Consider the following 21,191-nt stretch of genomic DNA (forward strand, 5'->3'; position numbering starts at 1 on the left):
CTTCACAGTGGTTTTTCCACATGAATGGATTGTATATGTGATTCATGTTGGATCTTGCTCAAGGTTAGTGCAATCAGAATAAGGGGCATTGTCTTCATTTTACTCAAATCTTTGTCTGTTTTGTTAGTGTTTTAGTAACAGATGGTGATGGTTGTAAGACAGTGTAAGGATGTATTTTTCTCTACCATAAATGTATAATGGCTGTTTAACATAACAGCATAGCACGCACGCACACACACACACACACACACACACACACACACACACACACACACACACACACACACACACACACACACACACACATGTATACATTTAAGATTTCTTAACACGATGAAGTTAGTATTATTTCCAGTTCAATGCCTGCAAATCTGAACATTTCAGCCATCTGTAGGTAATGCCACAGAAACAGGAAACAGCATAGATAAGCATTTGGCTGGAGGCACAGTGGAAGGACATAGTATAACTCAGTGGTTAGTTTCTGCATCATAATTACAAGGACTGGAGCTCAGTCCTAATCTTTGGTTCCTATTCATGTGGAGTTTACATGTTATTGTCCACCTACATCTGTTTCCTCTCCATGCTCAAATTTCTTCCCACCTCCCCAGGAAACATGTTGCTTGAAGTAGCTACTCTAAACAAAACACACACACACACACACACACACACACACACACACACACACACACACACACACACACACACACACACACTGCATTTGCTGGATTCCCCTGTGGCCTGTGTCATGGCTAGAAATTCTGCTGTAGGCCATTTCACTTAGTAAGTTAACAAAAAAAAAAAAGAAAACAAGTGAGAATTAGAACTTTTTCTGTATTTAAAGGATCTTTCACTTGTGTTTGTATACTGCAGATGCTCTACACTTTAGTTTCTTACAGTTAATATTCATCCATTCTGCACTTTAATTTTATAATTTAATGTCTCAGCCATGTATGTATGTTAATTATTATAAGCAGTTTGGAGTGTAAATGTACTCAGAGTTAAGCTTCGTAGACTATCCTCTAGTGTTTCATTAGAGCCTTGTTGCCATCATGATGGGGAACTGTATTAATTCATGAATGCCTGATCTGTTGAATGTTTTCCCTGATACTGGAATGATGTTCTGATGTTCTTTTCTATTTAAGATTTGTGGAAGGCATTAAGTGGAGGTCAACATTAAATATGGAATTTTTAAACTGTAGTATAAGCTACTATAGGGGAACCCCTTTGATCCTTATTTCAAGGATATAGATTCATAGGTTCATAGGATATTACTAGGCTAATGGCCATGGGGCCTTTACAAGGCTAGCCATGTAAAAACCTGAATACTCTTATTGACCAAGTTTAGACGGCCATTGTTAGCAGAGTGATACTATATTCAGTAAGGACTGCCTCTGTCCATGAGGGACATAGGTGCCATCCCCATGATGAATTTACAGTCACCCATCCAGTTGTCAAGGTTGCACTTGAATAGGGTCATTGAGGAGCACCACTTCACATGGAGTGGTAGCTTATTCCAGAGGAGTGTTATCGCTGGGAGATGTATCTGTCTCTCCAACATGTTCTGTTAATATCACAGGCTAGGTTGAAATCTGTGGAGTGACTTATTGTCCCATTTCACTTGCAGATGTGCAGCAATTCCATTAGGATAGGGTCCGAGACTGCTCTGTAGGCCAGGCACAGTTTGCCACTCAGTAGCCTGTATGATGCAGAGTACATTGGCAGGGCTTTTAGTCTTTCCATGTATGTATTGTTTTGGAGGCCCTGGATTCTCTTGGTAAGAAACCTCTGTGGTCTCTGCAGTTGCTGCAGGTGTCTGGTGAGGTACATACGGAAGGAGCATTGTACTTGATTAGTAGTCTGATAAGGGTCAAGTACAGTGGAACTATAACCTCCCTGGTCTTGGATGCGACACCCTTACTTATAAGATGTGCAACGTAGAATGCTTTTCTCACCACAACGGACACATGGTCATCAAAGTTTAGATTGCTATCAACCTGCATTCCCAAGTCTCGCACCACTGAGTTTGTGCTTAGAGTGGTGCTGTCTGTACCATAATTAGCAGGGGCTACTTCTTTGCCAAAGGGGATAATGAGGCATTTTTTGCATTAAGTTTTAGTCCATGACTTTGGCACCAATCCTTTGTCTGCGTCAGCTCTTTTTGTACTATGTTAACCTCATTGGGGGGTCTCTGTGATTGTGCCCAGTTTACAGTCATCTGCAAACTTGATGAGCCACAGGCCATCTGCCTTCACCTGGAATTCAAAGAAATATATTCTAAACAGTAGAGGGCTCAGCACAGATCCTTGTGGTATCCCTCTGGTAGCTGGTCTATCGGTGGAGGTGGACTTCCCAACTTTGACAGTGTGTGTTTCGTCAGTGAGCCAGTTTGCCACCTGTCTAGTAATGTATGGGTTGAACCCAAGCTGGGAGAGCCTCTCCACAATACCTGAATGTGGGATTGTGTCAAAAGCCTTGCTAAATCAAAATAGGCTGTATGTACCATTTTGCCCTCATCCATTGGTTCTCAAAGAAGTTCACTAGGTTTAATAAGCAAGATCTACCCTTGATGAAGCCAAACTGGGTCGGGTCAAGAGATTGAAGGTCACCTATGTCCTTGTGGATAAGGTCCATGATAATTCTTTCCATGGCCTTATAGGTAGGGCTAGTTAGGCTTATGGGTCGATAACTCCCAGGGTCAGTCGATGTACCTCCTTTGTGCAAGGGGATTATTGTTGCTGTTCTCCACTCTGCTGGGATAAAGCCAATTTTCATGCTATGGCTAAAGAAAGCTCCGAGAAGTTCTGCTAGGTCTTGTATTAGGTTGTTGAGTAAGCAGCCTGAAATGTTATCTGGTCCCACAGAGGCTGTGTTTTTGGCCTTTGCGAGAGCTCGTATAACCTGTTCTTTGGAGATGCTCTGTAGGGGACTGGTGCTGACAGTGATTTGGGGTATGTCAAACAGTCACAGGGGGATGATTTTATTGCCAAATCTTTTGGCAATTTTCTCAGGTTCAGTGTAAGTGATGCTGTTTACTATAGGTTTGATACCCAGCTGGACATTCCCTCTTAGGTTACGGACCTAGCTAAAGAATGTCTTGTGATTCTCTTTAGCTAGGGATGTTAATTTAGACTCATAGCTAGACTTAGATGACTTAACAAGATATCTAATTTGCTTGTTCAAGTTGTGGAGGATAGTCTTCCTTTGTTGGGTTAGTTCCCTCTTGTTCTTAGATATCAGTTTCTTTGTTTTAAAACTTATTTATACTTGCAGTCCACCAGAATGGCATGTTATTTTGAGAAGACCTGGTTTTGTTCCTATTAGATATAGCCTAATGCATTTGTTCAAGTGGCTTTATAGGGCAATTGTGTATTCCTCTGCATAAGAGACATTGTTGCCTATGTTGGCAGGGGCTTCAAAACTTTTTATACCATCACTTAGTAGACAATAGTTTGGAGAAATTTGATCTTTACTTCAAACAAGACAGATTTATGGTCTGACCTTACAAGGGAGGGCAACACACAGGGGGGTAGTGCAATGGCCCCCCATGTTGGTGAGCACTAAGTTAGGCTCAGGACATTTGAACCTCTTGTGGGGGTGTAGGCCAACTGTTCCAGGGCATTTGAATTAACAAAATCCAGGAACCTCGTAGCGATCATGTTTGTGCTCATCTAGGTCTCCCAGTCAATGGGGGGATAGTTGAAATTTCCCATGACCAGGGTGTTTAGCTATATGTTGAGTGACTCTAGCATGTCCAGGTAGGTGGTGTGCTGCTTCTGATTCATGGTAGGGGTCCTGTAGCTAGTGATGGGTTGTAAGGGTGTTTTCCTATAGTTAGACCTGGAGTAGCTCCAGAGAGTCCTACAGTTTCACCAGTCGTGAGGTGTATTTGGATTTGATGAATATAAATACACCTCCACCTTTGTTTTTTTCATGCTCATTGTGGGGTCTGAATATGTGAAAGGCCTTATAGCTTTGTACAGCCAGGGTGCTCTCAGTGGCCTTGAACCAAGTCTCTCTGAATACATAAATGTTAGCATCTTCCAAAGTATGGAGTGCTTCCAGAGAGTGCAGTTTATTGTTTAAGCTCCTAGCATTAAGCAGCATGATCTTGAATTTGTCTTTAGTAGATTTCTTTACATTCAAAGTTTTGTTGTTTGAAGATTGCCTAAAAAAGGCACTATGGGGGAGGCAAGCATCTTTGCCAGTATTCTAAAGCCTTGAGGAGACAGGTGAAGACCATCTCTGGCAAAGTAGCGTGAAGTGTCAGTTGTGTCTTCCCAGGCAGATAGGTACTTGATCCTTCTGGAATGACACCAGAAGATAAACCAATTATTGAAATCAATGATCTTTTTGTTTGTATTTTGGCTTCATCCTTGGTAAAGGTAGAATGCTGCTTAGGGCAAGGGATATACCTGCTTGGGACACACAACCTGATAGTTCGGTCATGTCTCTTCATATAGTCCAGGGAGGTATGTCTCAAGTCATTTGCACCAACATGTTCTATAATAGAGTCATAATGGTAATTGTTGCTGAGTGACTTGAGTGCGTGCATGATTTGACGGATCCTATCACCTGGCAGGCAGCTAACTGAAACCTTCTTGTTCAACCTGGTGAGGGAGACATTTGTGCGTCTCACTATTGAGCCGCCTATAACCAGAACATTTGCTTTTGAGGTGTTTTACCTTAGACGCTTAATTGCTGAGACACTGATATGTGTGTTGTTGTGTGTGGTAGTTGATTCTGTTCGTGTACTGGTATGTGTATGTTTGCCCTTGGGAGGTCTTTGGTAGGCTCTTAGTGAGTACCTCCGTGTATGTGGGTTTATGTGTCTTGACCTTCTTTTGTGTGAGAGTGAAGGTGTGTTTGCTGAGAACCTGTTGTATGTCTTGTTTGTTGTACTGTGAGAGGACTGATTCTAATTTCATGGTATAGTTACATCTCTCAGATACTGTATTCGCTTGCTTTTGGAGCAAGTGGTTGTCATTGTACATGAGGCAATTGCTACATTGCCTCAGAATGCCTATGTCAGTCAAGTTGGCTGGAGAAATGGAGGGAAACTGTCTGTCCATTATGGCTGGTATATATTATAGTGACTAGTGGGGATGGGTAGGGTGGATCAAGACTTGTTTGTAAGACCATCAAGTGCAGCTATCCTGTGGATGTCTAAGGCTGGAAGACTGTCAACACCTTAGAAAGCACACCTGTGTTACTCACTGGGTGGCAGTGTGCAACTCCATTTCTCACAAACGGGCAGTGGAGCTAAGAAGGGTTCACTAGCAGGCATCAAGGGAAAATTTTTTGTTTCTGAGCATTTGCATCTATACACGGCAGCACTAAGCCCCGTTTGGTGGTGCCCAGCTACACGCAAACATGTTGCTTAAATATAAATGGAATTAAATAGTTGGAACACTAAAGAGCCAATGGGATAGCCCAAAACTGAGCCTTTTACCATCAGTCCCCAACTCAAATGGGTCCTTGTTTGCAGACTTCTGCCACAAGGGTGCCGGAGGGCCTTCTTAATGTAGGATGGCTGGTTTTAGTGCTCAGTGTATCCAAATAGCCTAGATTTAGCAGATCTGAATCTAGCCTATGGTGTGGCATACAGCAGTACTAGGATTTCAAAGTGCAGAAAGTAACAGTCAAAGCAGCAACAACAGTAAAAAATGTGACAGCAGTTAAGCAGAATATGGATCAAAAAGTGCAATGCAACTTTCCAAATTAACTTCCTGTAGTGGTATGCCAAATGATGTATGCACCAGTTGCATATGTGAAGGGATTCTGTAAGCCCACCAATTCTTTTTTTGCCACTTGCATAGTTCAGCTTTCAGTCACTGCTGTATTCAGTATTGCCCTGCATTTCCATTAGGTAAAAGTATCATAATAAGTATCATCAAAGTATCACCTAAAGCTTGTATCAGCATTGCCTGTATTGTCTTGGAGATGGATATGGCATTGCCATCTGCCAAAAGTTCCAGAGGTTCAGCTACTGAAAGGCAAATAAGAAAAGCTTTTGGCCTAATTCATAACCAGAAATATAGTGGCTTTAAAGAGCTCTTCCCTCTGGGATTGGCAAGAAGGTCTTCATTTCAGACTCGAGCTTTATTCAAAGCATGACTGCAAAGACAAAAACAGTAAGTCGATCAAAATCTGAATCTCCTAAATATGAGTTCTGTTATTCAGCCAGCTCCAGTTGCCTGCATATGGCTGAAATCAAGGTCAGCTAGCCAAAAGCGCAAACCCCAACCCATTCTTCATTTCACTGAAATTTCACTGGAAAGGTCTACCCCCCACACTCCAACATTTGGAGTGCATCCTGGAATTTGTACATCACCCTGAATTTAGATGATCAGCTGAAGTCTAACGTCAGGCAGCTATTTCCTTGAAACAGTCTCTCTTATCATCTAGTAGTGGAATAGTCATAATCAGAACTAAGGACTGTCCTTCTCCAGGGACAGCCCTCCCCCACACACACACGCACACGCACGCATTTGGGTTGGCAGAGAACAGTTGAGAAGGATTTGTTAGATTGCCCCATCCAGAGCTCATGTCTCAGGACTAGACATCAAGCAAGTGTCTCATTTGTAAGCTTGAGTCATAGGTAAAGGATCATACCTTTAGGAAATTTGAAGCCCATGCCAGGTAAAGTGCAGGTCTGTTCCCAGCACTTGTGTTCCTTGGATTTCATGTGATCAAGTGATGGCTCCTGGTTCCTCTGACTAAAGTTGCTGACATGATGAACTTTGTGTGATAATGCTTATGATCTTACTTTTGTGGATAGTGGAGACTGTGGCATTTTCTTACATTCTAACTTGTGAGTCAGAGGACCTAAACACGTTATCTAAGAGACCGTTAAATACTAGTCTGTCTCCCCATCTTCTTCTACGCTTGATAGTTTCTTTTGTGAGGAACAGCTTGAACTGGATTTCAGACTCTAACCCTCATTCCTAGAAATGCCTGACTGACTGATTTCCATAAGAAGAAGGCTGAGAAGCCCTAAGTTATCATTCCTCTTGAGCTAGTCATTTAGTATGTCATCAAGGCAACCTGGCTATGCCTCTTTGACACCCTTGAATGTAGGTTCCTTGTGAAAGATGCTCAGTCCATTCAGGAGAGGACCATCAAACATGTCAGCGGTAACTCTATTGTAATCTCTTTGGTTTGACATAAATCTGAAAATAATCTGCCATCTTGTCACCTGATAAGGAGTCTAGAAATTTAGACAGGTGTGGCAAGAGACTACATTCTGCACAATCCTGACTCTGAAAGCAGTCTGCATTTGCTGGGGGTGTCATTCCTTGAGTTTTCCCTTGCCTGAAAAATATTCCCAAGGGATCAGGGAGTTGTAGACAATTACAAGTCAGTAATGTCACAGTTATTGTGCCTTGAATTACTCAGAGTTTCATACTTATCGTTCAAAAATGCATACTGATCCAAAACATATTTATTGTATTAAATGTTTAAGTGAGTGAGACTAATATTTAAAAAGGGTCCCAAATTTGGGGACTGTAACCCCCCCCCATTATTTTTGGCTTTGTCTAGAATTTTTGAGCATATAAGTTGAAGGGTATTTTAGTGACCCATCAGAAGTGGTCCTTGAAGTTAGATATGATAGGCAGTGTTGATATCCTGCCACCCATCTTAGTCAGTTCATCTCCATTACCTCTAGCTCCTCAACTTGTCAGTTGACCTAACGTTGAAAATAATTTTTGATGGTTCCAGTAGTTGTTATCCACTGCACCAGTCAATGTTTTACTTATTTTTCCAGAAGCTTCTCACGCTTGGAAAAGGGCACTTGTCTGTGATATCGTACATTTATGATAAAAACAGGCATATACACTGAGCCCATCAGTTCTTTTTGGCTGCCACTAGCTCATTTTCCCCTATATTTTATAAAAAATGAATTTAAGAAGGATCACAGGAGAAAACTTTTCAAGGGACAGTTTGAACTTGGTACCTGTTGATACTTAGCAGCTGGGATAGTTTTTCCTGAATGTTAATATCATAACTGGTGGTACTGTTTTATTTTTGTATACTGCCTAATTAGAATCTTAATTTCAGGTTTATTTAGGTGTCTATGTTTGGAAGATTGTCTGAATTTGTTGCCTCAGAAGTAGGTCTAAGGGGTGTACAGCTTTTTTGGTAGTGTATGGGCAGAGATATCTCCTAATAGCAGGGGTTTGTTTCTGCTACAGTTTTCCATTTTTGCTGTGTGGAAGTGAGGCCTGGAAATGGTGTGCATCTTGCTGCCTGTCTGAAAGATTCATTCAGGTGTGTTAGTGCTGGTTTTCCCATATCTGATTGGTTTGGTTTCTTTGCCCCTCAGCCTGATGGAAGTCAGTGGCCCTAGAGATGTCCTTACATTCACTGCTGCAGTATTCCTTACGAATGTGATTCCCTGCCATGAAGCTCTCCATCAGGCCAGTTTACAAAAGTCTATTGTTGCTTTAAAGTACACTGAACATCACCTGCGCACTCCTTGCGTAAGATAGGGCATAAACGTGACATTCAGGCGTACCATCCTCAGAAATTCTTTGCCTCCAGTCTAAATGCTTGTTTTAACTGCCAATCTGTTGCATACATGTGGGTTTTTTTTTACAGTTTTTCTGTTTATTGGCTTTTCTGTGCTTCCTCCTGTTTGCTAGAGTCCTCACAGTTGCAGATAAGTACCCAGATGGGTTTTGGTTACTTTTTCTGTTTGTTTAGTGCTGTTTGGGGCTAATGTCATCCAGGAAGGGTAAATGCCAGTGTGGAAGACTGATTCCCCATAAAGACCACCACGATAAGTGTCTTTTTTGCCTTGCTGTTACTCATGACCATACGTTCCATTTATCAGGTGTTTGTCCCAAAATCTCTTCGTAGTAGGCTTTCTTCCCTTTTCTTGTACCTTGAGAACCAGCAACTTTAAGGTTCTTGCTGTGGGTACTATGGGTGGAACTTCCTGCCCCAATGGTCAGCCATCTGGGAAGAAGAAGGTGCATAATTTTCTGAGGTTTATTATGCACCCGGTTGTTTTGTCAGATTCTTCTACCGTGTCTGGGTTGGGAGCCGGTGAGGATCTGGCAGGCAGCATGTCCGACGAGGCTTTGCAGGCATCCATTTTGAGCATTCAGAGGGAACCACGGTTGACTGTTTCCGATGGGTCTAGTGGGGTTCTGCAGTTTCTCTGTAGGGAAGAGGTTCCTACTGCAGTTGTGGACTGCCGTCCCTGAGTCTGGGCCTTCTCAGGTTTCCAGGATGGCTGTCCCTTTAAAAAAGAAACAGAAAACTAATCATGTTTCTTCTGCTCCTAGGAATCCACAGAGTGAGTGGCAGGCCTTTACTCAGGGCTTATTTAATGCTTTACTGTCATTGCAGCCTCCTCTAGGGGTTTCAGTTCCTGCTCCTCCTTAGACTGCCTCTTCCCCTAAACAGGCCCAGAGAATTGCATTCTTCTGAGCTGGATTTTCATGATGACTCTCTTACTTATTCTGCCCACATTCCTTCTCCTTTATACTACAGGTCTGAGGAGGAAGATTCTCATACTCTAGATAATCCCTCTGAGGAAATTTCCCTTGGGGACATGATTTCTGGGATGATAGAATTTTTTAAGTTGGATTGTGCCTAGGTTTCAGATATCCATTAGAGGTCCTATGAGATGTTCATCGTGTTACACTGGGTTATCCTGCCGTCAGGCGGTCCCGCAGTCGGCCCAAATTCCAAAGTCTTGGTCCGGTGTCAGTTGCTGTCGCTTCTTCCCTGACGTCAGTGCGCCAGGGGTATATAAGATGCATCTGACACCATTTTCTTCAGTCTTTCTTGCCGCTCGGTGCCTGAAGCAGAAGCAGTGCGCAAGTGCCGGTCGGCCAACTGCTGAGATTTTCGAAGTCGAATTTCAGATCCGTAGTCTTCAATAAAGCTAAGTACCCCGTTGGGGAAACTTTTTTCTTGCCTCAGACTGATGTCAGAAAAAGTTAATAATTGTATTTCTTGTGGGAAGCAAATACCTCATAAGGACTTCCACTCTTACTGTATTCCATGCCTAGGCCCTGATCACGACGTCACTAGTTGTCGGTTTTGTGCTAGATTTAACAAACGCACTATAAAAAGATGTTTTAATTTTGCTTTGCACTACTTTGGCCAAAGGTTCAATTATACGATGCCGTCGGATCAGCCGATGACCTCAATACCGAAAAAACGCAAAGACAAGGATAAAGACAGGCATCCGAGGTCCAAAACCAACGAAGAAACCTCTTCTAGGCCAGTCGCTGGTTCTCAGTGAGGCACTTTCGCAGCCCCTGACACCTGCTACCTCAGAGCCACAGGCCGCTTCCGACTCCCACGTGGAGACATCTAGGCCTCTGGAAACTCAAAGTATTGGGCCTACAGAAACTAATCCCTCAGATGGGTCTGGAGCCGCTGAGCAGGCATTGGCTTCTGAGGGTGTTTTCAGACCTTCACAACTTACCATTAAAACAACAGCCAAGACAAAGGTACCATTAAAGACAAAGAAACAAGTACAGCATTCTCCTGGACAGTTCTCCATGCCTAAGAAACAGATGCTTAAAATGGCCGAAGACCTCAATACTTTAATCAGGGGTTCCCATCCCCCTCCTGAGAAAAGGCCTAGGCATGATACAGACTATGACTCCTCTGATCAGGTTTCCATTTCCTCTGATTCCTCTTCAGACCAGGGATACTCTCTACCCCCCTATGAGGATTCTGATGCTGAAGAATCTATCCCTTCAGCCTCTCCTCCTGAGGATTATTTATTTGGGGAAACTTTACATACCATGAGGGAGCATTTCCAATGGGAAAGCCAGGATTACTCAGAATCCAAAAAAAGGCTCAGGGATTTCCTCTTATTGCCTCAACACAGGCCTCCCTGGCTATTCCGCCTGTGCTAGATATTGTGGATGATGTGTTCTCTGAATCCAGTTTATCTCCTGACTCTTTGCCCCCTGCTCCAGCCAAGCCAGATAGGTATTATAGAGTCCCCAACTCTCACAAGTTTCTTTACAAAAACCCTTCTGCTGATCCAGAAACTATTTCCCAGGGTCCAAAAGGGGTTAAGGCTTCCATTGCAAAAAATCCAGTACCCTCTGACAGAGATTCCAGAGCTTTAGATAGATGGGGGAAGAAAGTATACACTTCTGCAACTTTAGCGGTAAGAGCTTTAAATTGCCAGTTTCACATGCTTAAGTACCAACAATATTTAATGGCTCAGTTAAAACAGAAAATGCTTGCAAGCACAGAAACTCCTGATTGTAAAGGAATGCAGGATTTATTGCATGCAGTTGAAGAGGTGGGAAAACATACTTTTGATTCTTTAGAGGCCTCTTGTAGAGCCGCAGTTACAGGTTCTGTAATTCGAAGGCATGCTTGGTTAAAAGAACAAAGTTTACCTGACCATGTTAAGGCAAAATTATTGGATGCTCCTTTACAGCATGATACTTTGTTTGGTGTTAAGGCAGAAGAGGTGTTAAAGAAAATGGAGGATAAAGCTAAATCTATGCAAACAGTCAAGGATTTCTTACAGGTACAGCCACCTCGGTTTAGCAGAAATTGGCCAACAAAGAATTGGTCCTTTCCAGTGTCAGACAGGCCACAGAGAGGCAGATACAGATGCCCAAGAGGCAGATCTCAACCCCAAGGCTCAAACAGACAATGAAAGTGGGGAACCTCAACCCCCAAAAGTGGTGAGGACAAGTCTCAACCTTACAGGAAACAGTCACAATGACTTTCCCCTTCGTACACCAAGCACGTCCCTTTTGGAAGCCCCCTTAGGGGGAAAACTAGCACTTTTTTCTCAAAACTGGCAAACACTCACCCAATACAAATGGGTCCTGAATATTGTGTCTCAAGGTTACAGATTCCACTTTCATACTTTACCAAGGCTAAAAGGAATGCCAGACCTGCCACAAAATCAATGGGCAGAGGCACAGAAACAAATTTCAGACCTCATGGACATGAGAGCTATTCAAAAAGTACCACAACAGGAACAAGGGAAAGGATTTTACTGAAGACTCTTCCTGGTCCCCAGAAAGGACAAGGCCTGGAGGCCCATACTAGACCTTTCAATTCTGAATGCTTACCTGGATATTCCGAAATTCAAAATGTTGACATTACAGCAGCTTCTACCCATGCTGGTCAAGAAGGCTTGGCTTGTTACTCTGGAACTCAGAGGCATACCTGCATGTCCCTATCAGACAAAATTGCAGAAGATACCTCAGATTCAAAGATGGTACAATGCACTACCAATTCTCTGCACTGCCCTTTGACTTATCTACTGCGCCCAGGGTCTTCACAATGTGCCTGGCACCAGTAATTGCATTTTGCAGACAGAAAGGAATTCAAATATATCCATATCTGGACGACTGCCTCATTCAAGCAGAGACAAAGGACATTCTTCTACAGCATCTGGCATTTGTAAAAAGGTTGCTAATTTCTCTAGGGTACACAGTAAACGAAAAGAAGTCAAAACTAGTGCCCCCGCAACAGATTATATTCCTGGGTGCCAGCTTAAATACAACGGCCCAGATGGCTTACCTCCACCAGACAAACAAGTTCAACTAACTCAATATTTTCAATTGCTGGCAAGAAAGTCCCATCTCCCTGCAAGAAAAATTCTGCAGGCCCTGGGATTCATGGCATCCTGCATACTACTAATACCATATGTCAGACTGCATATGAGGAAATTACAGTGGTACCTGAAAAGTATTTGGACTCAACACTCTCACAGTTTAGAAGCAGTAATACCAATGATTCCCTGCCTACAACAGGAGTTTCGATGGTGGGCACAGGCATGTCACCTAAACAAGGGTCAGCCTTTCACCTAACCCACAGCCAGGCAAACTCTAACAGATGCCCCGGATTACGCCTGGGAAGCACACATGGCAGGAAAATGCATTCAGGGCAAATGGACCACAGACCAGATGCATCTTCCCATCAATCAAAAAGAGATGTTGGCTGTTCAAAATGCCCTAACAGCCTTCAAGGACCTTCTACATCCAGGACAATTACTACTAAAGACAGACAACACCACAGTAATGTGGTACATAAACCAGCAAGGGGGCACACATTCTTATCCCCTATGCAGGCAAGCCATGACCTTGTGGAACACAGCTCTAACGTATCAAGTTCACCTACAAGCACAATTCCTGCCAGGAAAGAAAAATACTCTGGCAGATGATGTAAGCAGAAATATCATGGACCCTCACGAATGGAAATTAAATTCACAAATCTTCAGCATGGTAACGCAACAGTGGGGATGCCCAAAGATCTTTTTCCATCCCCACTGAATTGCCAACTACAAAAATTCTGCACAAGGACTTATCACAAACGAGCATGGAAAGTGGATGCTCTTCTGTTCAGCTGGAAAAACCTAAAAGTTTATGCCTTCCTGCCACTACCTCTCACTTCAAAGGTACTCCTAAAAGCCAGACAAGAAAAACCACAGATGATCCTGATTGCTCCAGACTGGCCCCGCCTTCTTAAGGAACTTGGCTCAAGGCCCACCATGGATTTTGCCTCAAATTCCACACCTTCTGACTCAACAAAACAATCAGATCCTGCACGGTCAGCTCAAAACCCTAAACCTGGCTGCATGCCAGATACATTAGTCAAACAGACAACACCTCTCTCTAAAACTGTTATGGATGTCATTCTGGAGGCCAGGAGGCCAAGCACCAGGAAAGCTTACTCAGAAAAACGGAAGAGATTCTGCGCCTGGAACCAGGCTCAAAGCCTTGACTCTCTTGTTCCAAACATTCCTCAGATTTTACAATACTTAACTGAGATGCTGGACAGAGGCCTATCTTTCTCATCAATTAAGATCCACGCCTCTGCCATTTCAGCACATTACAACACAGATCCTCCTTTATTCTCTCATTCCTTTCTAAAGCAGTACCTCAGAGGGGCTAAAAACATAAGACCCCCGGAGAGCACCAACACCAACTTGGGACCTCAATTTCGTTTTGGAAAAACTGACCCTACCACCTTTGAGCCAGCCAATACAGCCGATCTAAAATTTTTGTCATGGAAAACAGCTCTGCTCCTGGCAGTAACTTCAGCACGAAGAGTCTCAGAGCTACAGGCATTAATGGCAGTGGAACCTTTTATAATTTTTCATCAGGACAGGGTATCTTTAAGAACAAACCCTACCTTTATGCCAAAGGTGGTCTCTAGCATGGCTCTTAACCAAACCATCCATTTGCCAACTTTCTATCCAAACCTCCAGAATAAAGGGGAGACGCTTCTGCATTCTTTGGACATACACAGGCAGCTACGCTTCTACTTGGACAAAACAAAGGCTTTCAGGAAAACTGAGCAACTGTTTGTAGCATATGCTGCAGGATCACAGGGCAAGGCTATCTCAAAGCAGACTATATCCAAATGGATAGGACACTGTATTCGGTACTGCTACACACAGCATGGAAAATCAGTCCCAAATAACATTAGGCCACATTCCACCAGGGCAACAGCCACTTTAACAGCCTTTCTCAGAGGAGTACCTACCAAGGAAATTTTGGAGGTGGCAACTTGGAGTTCAGTGCACACCTTTACCAAGCATTACCACCTGCCTTTTTACTCTAAATCCAGAGCAGGATTTGCCACTGCAGTTCTGCAGGGCCTCATAGCCAATCCTAACTCTTTATAGACCAGCCACCCAACCTCAGCTTTGGGATTCTAACCAAGTGTAATGACTGCAGCAGTGTAACACGATGAACATAGTACAGTTTTGTACCTACCATAAATGTAGATGTTCGAGTGTTCACACTGCTACAGTCAAGGTTACCCTCCCTCCATCCCCTCTGAACTACCTGGGCTTATCTATACCTTTCTATCCTATACAACCTTTGGTGTGTATTTGCTGGTAACTGAAGGTATTGTTTTTATTGTATATTTTTAACTAGCAATATGTATTGCCTACCTACTTGGGGGCACCTGACATCTGGGGCAAGAAAAACTGAAGAAAATGGCATTGGATGCATCTTATATACCCCTGGCGCACTGACGTCAGGGAAGAAGCGACAGCAACTGACGCCGGACCAAGACTTTGGAATTCGGGCCAACTGCGGGGACCGCCTGATGGCAGGATAACCCAAGTGTAATGACTGCAGCAGTGTGAACACTTGAATATCTACATTTATGGTAGGTACAAAAGGACATTCCCGGTCAACAAATGTTAAATAAATAAATAAAAATAAATACTTTACTGCAGATGGAATCTCCTAAACCTACAGCCATTCCTCCTGTCTTGCCTGCTTTATTGGGTGTTTTTTCCACTGCCTCTAAAGCATGGGATTCTCTCCCCCTTGCTCCCAGGAAGTCTGATAGGTTTTATAGGGTGCCTGAGTATTTTTCCTTTTTGTTTAAATGTCATGCTGCTTACCCTTCTGTGGTGTCTGTAGCGTCTGATAAGCCATCTCAATTGCTTTCTTCATCCAAGTTACTGTCTTCTGACAAGGGCAGTAGGACCATGGATAGTCTGGGTAAGAAAGTTTATACTTCATCTATCCTAGCTTTTAGAGCTATTAATTATCTGACCCATATCTGTAGGTATGTCTTTGGCTCTTCTTTCTCAGGTCTGTCAGGTTCTTTCTGATCTTCCTGACTCTGACGGTAAATCTTCTCCTCTTTCCTTGCTTGGGACTTCTCTCAGGTAGTTCGTCATTCTGTCATATTTAGTTATGATGCAGCCAATGCCTCTTTAAGGGCTGATGCTTCTGGTTCTGTTCTGAGGAGATATTCATGGCTTCGACTTCAACCTTTGTCTGATGATATTAAGGCTAAGTTGCTGGATGCTCCTCTGGATAATACTGTTTTGTTTGGTGAAGTGGCTGCTAGTTTATTTAAGTCTCTTCAGGACAAGGGGAAGCCTTTACAGAAGTTTGAGCATGTCTTTTGTTTATCCTGTCCCTAAATTTCAGTGGAACTACCCTTCTAAGCCAGTGTTTGTTCATAGGCATTCTTCTAAAGGTAAAAAAGGGTAGTAAACAAACTCCTCCTGCTAAGGCCACTCAGACTGCAGTGATTCTTAAGCCTTCCTTTCCTGACAAACCAGGTGCTGCATGACTATCCACCCATTCCTACCATATTCCTCTTTCTCTTTCTCTTCCTGTTTGGCTCCATATCACCCAGGATTCTTGGGTTCTGTCAATCATTCGTCAAGGGTCCTTCATGGTTTGTATTTCCCACCCTCCTTTTACGGGCATTCCTCAACCTCCTCTGAAACAGCTTCCTTTTTTCCCAGAGGATCTTTGGGACCTCTTGTCTCAAGGCATTATTCAAGAAGTGCCTGTGTCCAACAGGGTAAAGGGTTTTATTCAAGAATATTTCTAGTGCCCATAAAAGAAGGTACTTGGGAGACCTGTTATAGACCTCTCCCATCTGAACACCTTTCTGAAGGTGCCTTCCTTTTGAATGTTGTCCCTTGAGTCCCTTTTTCCTCTCTTGCTCCATCAGGCCTTTCCGGTGTCTCTGGACCTCAAGGATGCTTATCTCCATATTCTGATCCATCCTCTTTTCAGGAGATTTTTGCATTTCTCTGCTTCCTGTCATTTTCAGTTGTGTTTTGCCCTTTGGCCTTTCTGCTGCCCCACAAGTATTCACCAAATGCCTCGCTCCTGTGATTGCCTTTTGCAGGCTTCAAGGGATCCAAATCTTTCCTTATTTCGATGACCTGCTGATTCAGGCATCTTCTCCAGAGGTTCTTTTGCAAAATCTCCATTTCACCATTTCTCTTCTTCAGAGCTTGGGGTTCACAATAAACTTCAGCAAGTTTTCCCTGACTCCTTCTCAAGATGATTTATTTCTGGGTTGCAGGTTTGAAACTGTGCCAATGCTGGCATCCCTGCCTCTTCCAAAAGCATTTACTCTCATTTCTTTCTTTCAAACTCTCCTTCCCCTGGCCTCCATTTCAGCCAGGGAGTTTCTGAGAGCTCTAGGGTTCATAGCTTCCACCATTCCAATGCTTCCTGTGGCCAAACTCCACATGAGGAAGTTCTAGTGGTTTCTGAAGTCAGTGTGGCTTCAGCTTGCATATCCTCTAGACTTTCCTGTTTGTCTTCTCCCGTGTCTCAAGAATGAACCTCTGTAGTGGATTCAGCAGTTGTCTCTGAATTCAGGGCTCGCTTTTCAGCCTCAGCTTCCCTCTCAGGATCTGTTCACAGATACTTCAGATGTGGGAAACGTTTGGCTTCTTGATGGTTCAGAGAGTGTGGTCGCCTCGTCAGCGGAAGGAGCACATCAACATTAAAGACACGAGGGCTGTTATGCTGGCTCTTCAGGCCTTTCATCCTCTCTTCTGTGTGGGACCTCTCAAGGTATTCACGGACAATACCACAGTCATTTGGTATATCAATAAAGTGGGGGGGGGTACGAGATCTTGCCGTCTTTGCCGGCTGACACTTCTGGTATGGGCTTTAGCTATCCAGTATCGTGTGACTCTTCAGGCAGTTTACATTCCTTCAAATCAGAATGTTGTGGCAGATCAGGCCCTTCACTCAAGCCCATGAATGGATGCTTCACAGGGATGTATTTCTGGACATTGTTCACCAGTGGGGTATGCCTCAAGTAGATCTCTTTGCCTCCCCTCTGAACAGACATCTTCCTCTGTTTTGTGCCAGAGTCCCAGGTCCTCTGGTATGAAAGGTGGATGCCCTCTCATTTTCTTGGAAGGAGATGTTTCTTTATGCATTCCCTCCCCTTCCTCTCATTCCGAGAGTCTTGTTCAAGATTCAACAGGATGCTCCCAAAATCTTGTTGGTGACTCCCTTTTGGCTGTGACAGCAGTGGTTCCCTCTACTTCTGCATCTAGCCAGGAGCAATCATCACAAGTTACCTCACAGGGTGGATCTCCTCACACAAGACGAGGGGTCTCTCATCCATCCCTGCCTGTCCACGCTTCAACTGACACTGTGGGTGATAGGGTTTTGATTCCTCATAGACACCTTTTTTCTAAGGATATGCTGCATGTCCTGCAGGAGACCAGGAAACCTACTATTAGGAAATCCTATTTGTCCTGATGGAAGAGGTTTCCTGTGTGGTGTCTTTCTCATGACCTGGACCCACTTTCTATGGATGTTCCTTTGGTTCTTTCTTATTTGTGTGAGTTGCTCAATGCTGGTGTGGCCTATTCTTCTACTAAGGCCCACTTATCAGCTTTTTTGGCTGGTCTGCCTTCCACTCCCCTGTTAGCTTCTAGATTTGAGGCTAAGCAATTTCTTAAAGGTGTCCTTAATATTAGACCTCCCAGGAAGCCTGTCACTCCTTCCTGGGATCTTAATTTTGTCCTAGAAAAATTGACTCAGACTCCTTTTGAGCCTGCTGTTTTGGCTTCATTGCAACACTGTTCTTGGAAGACTTTCTTTTGTTAGCCCTTCTGCCAGACGGGTGTCTGAGTTGCAAGCCCTTATGGCTTGTCTACCTTTTTTAATATTTCATGAGGAAAGGGTGTCCTTGTGTACTAATCATTCTTTCATGCTCAAGGTGGTTATTGAGTTGTCCCTTAATCAGTCTATTAATTTGCCAACTTTTTTCCCTCTCCGCAATCTGAGAGTGAGAGGGTGCTGCATACCTTAGATGTCCATAGACAACTCAGATTTTATTTGGATAAGACTAAAGCTATCAGAAAGTCTGACCATTATTTCTTCTTCCTTTTATCCAGGTCTTAGGTTTGGCTGTTTCCAAGCAAACTATTTCCACTTGGATTTCAAAGGCTATTTCCTTTTGTTGCACTTTTCATGGTGAGAGCCTTCATTCTTTCTATAAAGGCTCATTCCCACTAGAGCTGAGGCTTCTTCTGGTGCTTTTTTCGAAGGATTAGACACTAATTCTATACTTGAAGCTGCTACCTGGACTTCTGTGCATACCTTTACCAAACATTACCAGTTGGGTGGTATCTCCAGAGCCAGAGCTGGTTTTGTTGCTGCCATTCTTCATGGCTTCTTGGAGGGCTCTGCTGCTTCCTCCTCCCAGGTTTCTTCTTGAGCTTTTGCAATCTCCCATTCATAAGGAATACTGAAGTGGCGAATGTAAGGACATAGTACAGTTGTGTAAAATCTTACTATAATGGCAGATGTCCTTTCCTTCACCGCCGCAGTATTCACTCCCTCCCTCCATCCCCCTGGTCTTTTCCCCTTCCTGGCTGTGCAGATTCTCCTTGATTTTCCTTGGACTGCTGTTCCTGCTGGGGCATTCTATTCTGAGGATGGCACACCTGAACATCTCCTTTATGCCCTACCTTATGCAAGGTGTATGCAGGTGACGTTCAGCGTACCTTAAAGCAATGGTAGACTTTTATAAACTGGCTGGATGGAGAGCTTCACTGCAGCAGTGAAGGCAAGGACGTCTACAATTATGGTAAGATTTAACACAACTCTACTTTTTCCAACTTTTCCTGGACCCTTCCTTATCAGCTCATCTAGGTCGGTCTTCTCAAGGTTGATGAAGAGTCCTAAAGTTAACCAGCACTATGTTCAGAAGCCCAGGTATAAGAGATAAGGTGCTTAGTTAGCTCTTCTTGAGGCCTGGAGTTTTAGGTGTTGATTCATATCTGAATATAGGTACATAGGTGTGTACTAGGCTGATGGCCCTGGAGCCTTTACAAGCCTAGCCATAGGATTACCCTGACATCGTGCCACCCGACCTTAGTTTCCAGTGCCACTGTCAAGTAGAGCCACTGGAGTGATCCCCAGGGTGAATTTTCTATTTCCCATCCACTCATCAAGATTTCTCTTGAAGAGGGCCATTGAGGTGCTCTGCTTGACATGTATGGGAAGTCTATTCCATAGCATAGGCAGTCTCTGGGTTATGAACCTGTCCCTCCAGCATGTTCTGTTGATTGTGGTAATGAGGTTGAGGTCTCTGGAGCGTGTGGTGACGAGGGATTGGAATTTCTTTAGATGTAGCATTTCTAACAGAGCTGGGTCAGACATGGCTTTGTAAGTCAAGCAGAGATCGCCTCTAAGTAGGCGATATGAGACAGAGAATAGTTGGAGTTTTTTGAGTCTGTCCATATAGGACAAGTGTTTAAGGCCTAGGATTCTCTGTGTGAGGTACTTTTGCGGCCTCTCCAGTTGTTGCAGGTGTCTAGTGAGGTACATGCCAAATGGGGCATTGTACTCGATGATTGGCTTAGTGAGGGAAGAGTCGAGGGAAACGATGACCTCTTTCTCCCTGGATACAAAACCCTTGGTAATGAGATGACCACAGTGGCATTGTGGTGATCAAAACAGAGGTTGCTGTCAACCTATATTCCCAGATCTCTTATAATGCCTTCTGTGTACAGTGGACTACCATCAATGTGATAATTCATGGGATCCAGGTTTTTCCCAAAGGAGATGACAACACATTTTTTGGCATTGAGCTTAAGGCCATGGTTCTGACACCAGTCATTCGTCTCAGTGAGGCCATTTGTAGGATGTCAACATCACTTGGGGAATTAATAATAGCTCCCAACTTACAATCGTCTGCAAACTTTGTCAGCCAGAGTCGCTTCTTGTTGGCCTGGACTTCAGAGAAGTAGATACCAAACAGGAGAGGACCCAGGACCGAACCCTGTGGGACTCCACTCATGACTAGTCAGCAGTCTGACTTGGAGTCAGCTACTTTCACACTGTGGGTTCTTTCTCTGAGCCAGTTTATAACCCACCTAGTGATGTAGGGATTGATGTCTAGCTTGGTGAGTTTTTCTATGATTCCTGAGTGGGAAATGGTATCAAAGGGCTTGGCCAGATCAAGGTAGACTTTATGAACCACCTTGCCTTCATCCACAGCTCTGGTGACTGACTCAAAGAAGTTGACCAAGTTGAGCAGGCATGATCTACCCTTCACAAAACTAAACTGTGTGGGATCCAGAGTTTGGAGATTCCCTATATCCTTGTTTATTAGGTCCATGATGATGCACTCCATAGCTTTGCATATCAGACTCGTCAGGTTAATGGGGCGATAGTTCCCAGGGTCTGTAGTCACTCCTTCTTTGTAGAGAGGGATGACTGTAGCAGTGTGCTATGCGGTAGGGACAAAGCCTGAGGTGAGGCTGCAATTGAACAGGGCACATAGGTGAGGTGCCAGTTCACTCTCTAGTTCATGTAGAACACAGCCAGGGATATTGTCAGATCTCATCGAAGCTGTATTCTTGGCCTTGGACAATGCTGTTATAACATGGGAAGCAGTAGTACTGGGTACCTGGCAATCTAGTATTGTAATTG

The 21,191-nt window shown here is 43.7% G+C and overlaps 1 protein-coding gene across 1 annotated transcript in view; it reads left to right on the forward strand.

Annotated features, from left to right (window-relative positions):
- The window catches only part of RP9 (RP9 pre-mRNA splicing factor), a 316,476-nt gene that overhangs the window by 192,475 nt on the left and 102,810 nt on the right, over positions 1 to 21,191 (forward strand). The gene's annotated exons all lie outside the window — the stretch shown is intronic.

This window comes from Protopterus annectens, chromosome 3.part0, assembly GCF_019279795.1.
Source record: "Protopterus annectens isolate FY-2018-M chromosome 3.part0, PAN1.0, whole genome shotgun sequence".
Classification (NCBI taxonomy): Eukaryota; Metazoa; Chordata; order Ceratodontiformes; family Protopteridae; genus Protopterus; species Protopterus annectens.